This window comes from Poecilia formosa, unplaced genomic scaffold (genome assembly GCF_000485575.1).
Source record: "Poecilia formosa unplaced genomic scaffold, Poecilia_formosa-5.1.2 Scaffold93, whole genome shotgun sequence".
Taxonomy (NCBI): Eukaryota; Metazoa; Chordata; class Actinopteri; order Cyprinodontiformes; family Poeciliidae; genus Poecilia; species Poecilia formosa.
The window spans coordinates 741,344-748,884 of record NW_006800032.1 but is presented as its reverse complement, the minus strand read 5'-3'; the positions used below and the strand labels follow the sequence as shown (position 1 = coordinate 748,884).

At 40.8% G+C, this 7,541-nt stretch overlaps 1 long non-coding RNA gene across 1 annotated transcript in view; it reads right to left on the bottom strand.

Annotated features, from left to right (window-relative positions):
• Window positions 1-6,210: 6,210 nt before the first annotated feature.
• Window positions 6,211-7,541, bottom strand: part of LOC103142093 (uncharacterized) — a 2,390-nt gene continuing 1,059 nt past the window's right edge. The window contains exon 3 of the long non-coding RNA XR_001662842.1: window positions 6,211-7,276. This is a non-coding gene — a long non-coding RNA (uncharacterized LOC103142093). The remainder of the gene's footprint in view (window positions 7,277-7,541) is intronic.

Genomic DNA, 7,541 nt, shown 5'->3' with positions numbered 1-7,541 from the left:
TGAGCTCTTCTCACTGCAACGCTTGTAAAAAAAATAAAAAATGTTGTTAAAGGGTCAATAGAGGAGCCATGTTGTGATGATTTCCTGAAGGCAGAGTTTCAGAAAGAGCAGGAGTTTCTTAAAGAGACGGAGGCCTAATTTAAAGGTGTTAAATTACATAGTGAAATTTCTCTTAAGTAATATTTTATATATGCATCATTTTTATAGTTTCAATGTTTTGTGTCTTTATTATGCACCACATCAATCAAATGTGAATTACATTTAATTACTTGCTTACAGATTTACTTACTTTTTTTAACACTGAATCCTACTGTAGACGTTTAGGCCAAAGTATGTCCATGTGCTAGCATGGCTCAGTCGAAGTAAAGATTTAAATGCAGTTGAGAACTTAAAAGCCAAAGTTTGAACATTTTCTATTCAGTTTGACCAAGGTTGAGCTATTTTGCAAAGACAAATTAGTAACATTTTATTTTCATGATGGAGACAGCTGGTTTCACTGCAATTACAGCTGTAATACACATTCACAGCATTTTTTTTTCTTTAGGTTTTTATTGGTGAAAGGTTTTGAAAATAAGAGTTTATGTGAATATCATTTCAGCAGGATGCTCGTAAGACGACTAAAATATGGCGGTTCCAATCTAAAGTGTCCAATGTCTCGTTGGCTATGTTAGCAACAGATTGCAAAACATACCTAGATTTGGAAATTGCCGCTGCAGGTCTGGCTTTTTATTTTATTCAGACATATTAACAAGCCAATTTCAACTTTAGCAAAGCGTAAAGAAAATCTTTACCAAAATCAACGGCTTAAATGACGTTTCTAAGTAAACACCTTTAGACATCCGGGACGATGCAAATGAAAGGGCTCTTTTATGACAAGTTAAGGAATTCATCACAAAACATATTCTGACCAATGAGCCTAATTTCAGTCGAAGCTGTTTAATATCTACACCCACACCGCGGAATATGCAGATGCGGGGATTGTTTCAAAGTATACAGCAACACTGTATGCTTTTAATAACCGGCATCTGCGAGGCAAACACCATTTTTCACCTGCAGCGTCCCTTTATTGAGTCATATTGTCGCGCTGCACCTGCACACACCACAAGCGGTTCGTTCATAATACCGACGCTGAAGTATCTCGTCTTTAAACTTCCGAGGAACGCAGGTTCTTCCCGGACCCGACTTATAAAAACGGAGGAAGGATGCAAGGTCAGCCGAGCCTGCGGCGTCGAGCAGCGGTAAATGAAATATATTTCCCCATTTCTGCCGAACAAAGTCAGCAATATTCATGAGGATTATAAAGGAAGAGCGGAGAGGTGAACGGCTCCGCTAAAAGCTTGTCAGCTTTACCTGCACAGCTGTTTTATTGTATGCCGCACTGAAGATTCCAGCAGTGGCTAGTGTAATTAGCTTTTGGCAATCTCCATAAGATTATTTCCTTAATGACAGAGAAAAGCAAATGATATGCATCCTACTGGCAGAGGATCCTTAGAGCAATCAAGCACACAGCGTCATTAGGAAGCCTGCTTTACGCTGGAAATTAGCATGAAAGAGCTCAAACATAATTAAGCTGAGGTGGAGGTTAGTCCTACTGGAGCCAGGAGATTTTGAACAAATAATTGGACTCTGTCGTTAATGAGGCATAGACACTAACCATCACACATTTAATATATTTTCCATATATTAAGACCCTTTAGTCATGCTAATCCTATCAAGGACGTCATTGGACAAAAGGAGTTAAGAGGCATATAACTTTTACCCCTTGAAGGGACATTCAGGTTCCTAAATGTCTATCTAGTACAAATAAAATATCCCATTCATTTAATGTAGCTGTTAAGAATGCTGCTTATATTCTTGTATTATTTTTTGTATCTGTCTCAAATTTATTAAAAGTAATCTAAAGGAAGAGACGACTTTTCTTTATCTAATAAAGAACAGTATTTAAAGCATAAAGATAGCAGCCTGATAAAAAACAGTTTCAATTCTTACAGAATGGACTCTCGGCTATCGAGAAACGATTGCTTTCTGGAAGCGTAGACTCTGTTGAAGTTTTAAGTTATACCCAGTTGCAGGCGTTCGGCCGAACGAGGCGGCTGTTGACGTTAATTCAGAATTTCTAACTGTGGCCAACATGAACTCAACAGCTTCGTCCACTTCCTCTGCTGCCGTTGCTAAAACTACAATCAGACTACAATCCTAAAACAGCGCAGAGAACCGACGCTGTCGTTCGCAATTTTTTCTGTTTGCCGATTGGCCCGGTTGAAAATCTACCGCCGAAATCCACGTCAATGGGAGAAAGCCCAGACAGAGCACTGGAGGGAGATGAGAACCAAGCGGAATTGAGTGGGAAGGTAACGACTGGGATGGCTCTACAGCAGACGCATTGTGATGCATAGTGTAATAAAAGGATAAACAAAGGTATATGCAAAGAACATACATTTAAAACAAAAGCAAGCAAAAGAAAAACAGTAGAAAAGTATATTTACTTGTTCAAAGGAGTGGGTGGATAATAATTTTTAGCATGTTGAAATTCTTTCTAAATCAATATATCATAATGCAGCACTAATTGTCAAATTCACTGCGTTATAACAATGACATTGATACTCGGTTGTGGTAGAAGATATTCTGCACGGTCATCGTCAAAATCACAAAGATCTTCACATCGTTACACCAACTGAATTTTTAATTTCTTCCCGGTATGGATGCAACGAAGCCAGTGTTCTTGGCGTGTCCGAAAGCAGAATTAGTGTCGGGCAATACTGAGAAAACTTTCCAGAGCGAACTCAAGACTTATTTGCATTCATGAAGAACCGGGAGTGCACAGCAAATCAACCTCCGCCCACCCTCACCGCATCCTGAGGGAGCTGCGGCCCGTTCCTGCCCTCCAAGAGGAGACGCAAACAAGATTTCTTTGAAAGATAAAGAGCACAGACGGATAGACAAATGAGAGACAGAAGGAGGATGGCTCTTGGTGTTTGTTATGCAGAGGACATGATCTCCTCAGATCCCCAGCTCTTATCCCAGGCAGTTTAGCATGTTGTTGTAATTTAGAGTTAGCAACTGTGGGAATTTCTCGTTGTTTGGGTGAGCGCTTCTGCTGCGCCAATCTACAAAGACAAGTAGCTCGTTTGAACAGTCAGTCGTCCTGGAAAGCAAGAAAACAAACACAGGTTTTATGAAAGAATCATTTAGTGTTGACTCGCAAACAAAAAGACCGGGAATTACCAAGAAACCTGTCATTTGTATCTTTTATTTGACCTTTGTTTATACCGATTGTCTCAGTGAGATCCAAGTGTTTTGGTGTGTGTCTCTACCAGCTTCTTACGTCAAGAGACTGAAATGGTTGCCTTTTCTTTTTTTAAGAGACCTTAGCCCGATCGGGTGGAGAGGATGTTCGAACATCAATTTACAAGTCTTACCACAATTTTTCAGCAAAATTTATGTCTTGGCTCATAAATATCGTCTAATCTGAAACAATCCATAGAACATCTTGTTGTGTGTTCACATGTCATACTATGTGAGTCACAGCCCCATCCTTAAGTCTTGGAGGCTTTCCTGTCCCTAATGAAGAAAGAACATCCCTATTGCATGATGCTGCCTTCACCGTGCTTTCCAGTGATAACGGTTTATTCAGGGTGATGCACAGGGTTAGCAAAAATTTTGTGCTCTCCTTTCCTTTAGTCTGTCATGTCTCCAAAATAGCACGCAGTTTGTTTTTAATGTGACACAAAGAGCGAGAAAGTTTAGGGGCCACAAATTCTCCTTTAAAGCAAGTCGCTTGTAAAGGGTTCGCCTCATAATTTCAAAGATTAATGGCATTAAAAGCTAAAGAAAATGCCAGATTCTTGCCTGTATTCAGGAAGGTACATTAAAGGTACATTAAGCCCTTCAGTGTGGGTGGAGGTGTCAGCGCTGGATCCTCCCATTCCTGCAGAATCTTGCCGGGCCACACTGCATCCACCCACTGCAGTAATTAAGCACAGCCCACATGAACACACACACACACACACACAATCACACTTACACATGCACTCAGACGTACACATGCACTAATTGCAGGCAGGATGCCTCCTACTCATTACAGGCCAAATTAAAGCAATCAATTGAAACCAGAGACCAGGAGAGAGGGATTCATTCACGGGGGTCTGATCTCTGCTGTACAGAGTCCACCGGCTGTGTCAGCTGTATATCTCCACGTAACCCTGCTTATTGACCAGGGTCTCTCACCCATCAGCCTGTTAATGAGCCTGACGGTAAGCTAATGGGATGCACTTATAGGGATGGAAATAGATTTAAGGTGTCGCACACTTCGTAAGAAACCTTTAAAAGTCATTTATAAGACAGAACAGTTTTATAAGCAACAAAATCTCCTCGCTGACACAAGAGGCTACATTACTGCACACATCTGCAAGGCATTTCCTCTTTATTATTTTTTTTCATCGTTTTGCTTTTTCCAACACACACACACACACACACACACACACACACACACACACACACACACACACACACACACACACCAGAGGGGACAGAGCTGTCAAACATCATGAAAAAAAAAATCCAGTGTGGCAGGGGGGGTAATGCGTTCTGATTGTCTCTGTGTTTAGCACAAGGCGCTGGAGAAAGCGAACACATCTGCCAAAATCAGCCTGTGAATCTTTTACACAAGCCCACTTAAGGGAGAGCAGGAGTCTGAGAGTGTCCAATTCCAACATTCCCGGTGTTTTTGCAAACGCATCACGCTCTTGTCGCTAAGGAATCCCCTCCTCTCCTCTCCTCTCCTCTCCTCTCCCATCGCCGCCAGCAAGGCCAACTGTTGCTCCAAACTCTGGGGCGGATTAAGGGAAGTGCTGGCTCCTGAAGAATGCAGGCTTGCTGCTGCCGCCGCCACTCTCAGCTGGGGATTTATTAGGCCTGGCGTAGCAGCCCAGGCTTTTGGCCTCCAGCTACCAGAGGAGAGAGGAGGAGGAGGAGGACTTCTGCTGAGATATTACATGCTATCAATAGAAAGCATCATGCTGCTTCTTAAAGGAACGCAGAAGTTTTATTTTCCAAAGTAGTTTGAGCTCATCGTGATTGGTGCTTCAAGCTGCTGTCGTCTTTCGAAGCAGGGGCGACCATTAATCGGATGAGGCCTTGGGCAGACTCTTATCAGGAGGTTTACAAGCTTTCATAGGACCACCTTTCTTAATTTTATTTTGCACATTATATGTATTAGAAATATACTTTTTAAAAATTTATAATGCTTTTTGAACATTTTAAATGCTTTTGATTTATAACAAATACATAAATAAGACATATTTTTCTTTTTCTTACTTTTTTGCACGTTATATGTATTGGAAATGATTTTTAGAATATTTTCTGATTCTTTCAATGTTTTAAATGTATTTTATTTTTCAAATTAAACAAATAAGACAGGTTTTTTACATTTGTAGCGAGTGTAGGCTTTGTTATTTCTCTGACGTCTTAATCGTTTGCTCTTGCCGTCACATCCTGAGGACCCAACGTTTAACTACTTCTGTTCATGTTCAATAAGACAAAAAAAACTATGTTGGTCACATTAAATTATAACTGATCACATCACTATAACATTATGAAAATGTATCTTGTCTTCAAGTATTGGCATCTCCCCTCAGGTTTCCACCTGCTTCCAATCAGGTTGTCCTTAAAAAGTCTTGCATTCCTGTATCTAAAGTTAAGGCCTTAAAAATGTCCTAAATCAAATTTTTAAATAAATAAGTTGGCTACATATTCTATGTAATTGTTTTTCTTGCAGGATTTTTCTGTCAGGTAAAAGTTTGAGTCGTATCCAGACATCTTCACCGAGTTGTGACTCGAAGAAGTTGACTCTACCAGAAACTAGCTGCTAAACTAGCCTTGCTACCCAGATGATGATTTAATTAACAGAGCTCAAGCACAGTACAACACAGGCGGCACGGCAGAGAGTTAGCACACAGCTAATTACCGGTAGCAACCGAAAAACTTGAGGACTGAATAAGAGAGCTAAACCGACACAGGACTTTACAGTTCAACTGTGATGGCAGGGATCTGACGAGGAACACAGACAACAGGTGGGGCTAAATACACAGGGAGGGTAATCAAGGAATGAGACACACCTGGGAAGCAATCAGGGGAAGACGCCGAAACAGAGACTCACAGGACAGAAACTGAACACAGAAAAACCTTAAATACACAGAAGCACAGATCATGTCATTTCTTCAAAACTAAAATTACCACTTATGGCTTAAAACAGACTTCATTGATGTGAACTGTATCACAGCCAAAAAATCACAGAAGATACAAGCTGCAGACGCGTTTCAATGGATAAAATTACTTTTTTTTTTTTTAAATCAGTGAAGTCAAAATGCTTTCAGTCTGACTTGTGAAATATCCACCTTATAGTTTAAGGTAAATGAAAAAGTGCTTCCTCCCTACATGGGTTCTTTTTTTTTTGTTTGTTTTTGCAAAAAAAAATTTCTTCTAGCCGTTACAGCGGAAGTAGAGGGAGTTAAAAGATTCCTAAAAATATGTCCTGCTACCTTTAAAAGGTTTCCTTCAATCAAGATGTGCCTTTAGTTTGCTTATGCTTTTGGGTCTGAGAGCCTTATTGAGTTATTGGAAGTTTAAAGGAGGTGGGTTCCATAAAGCAGACATGCATACGTTAGAAGTTAATAAACCATTTTAATAAGTTGGGTCATGTTGTTTATGGTCCACAGTGTCCCTACTAGTCACAGTGACACTAAACAAACCTACCAGGTCATGCATATTAAGCTGTCTGCGCAATGCGAACATTTAAATAGACTCGGTCTGAGCTGCAATAACAAAACAATTACACCGCAGAGGCAACAAGATGGGAGCAGTGATGTGTATCCACGGTGAGCGGCTAAGAGCCTCCACGACTAATGCAGTGGCCTACATCCAGGCTGCACACATCGATCACACTGACAATTGAGGGACTGTGTCGCCGCCAATAAGTTCTTTTTTTTTTTCTTTTTTCCATCCCTCACGGAGACGGAAGTAAAAGCTGGGTCTGAAGATGAAAGGGAAAAGCAGTGGCAGAAATTTGTGTCAGAGGGAGGATGATGGGATATGTTTTGAACAAGCAGCGATGCACAAAGGTCACCACGGAATGATTTTCTTTCTTCTCCTTCGGTGTTCACCGGTTGTGCTGTGGGGACGGCAGTCGTCTGCTCTCTCTTGAGTTTATGGCTGCGTGTGTTTCAGCTGCATAGCAAGCTGTAAATCTCCATGTTTAGTGATGACTGGCTGCAGATACCTATAATTATAGAAAAGGAAGCACCAGTGTTTGCATCCAGCATTTACAGCCTGTCATCTTAGGTCTAAATCACTCCAGTTATTGTTGAGTTTTAATTAGCTGAGTTAAATTATCTGCTGTAGTGCCTCTCTGCTGCCAAGGAGCTGATTAGTAAGCACATTACTTGTCAAACAGCACCACCTACTGGAAATTGAAGGAACAGGTAAATGTGAGCAACAATGAGCCATCAGATCAGTTCTGGTGCAGGACTATATATATATATATA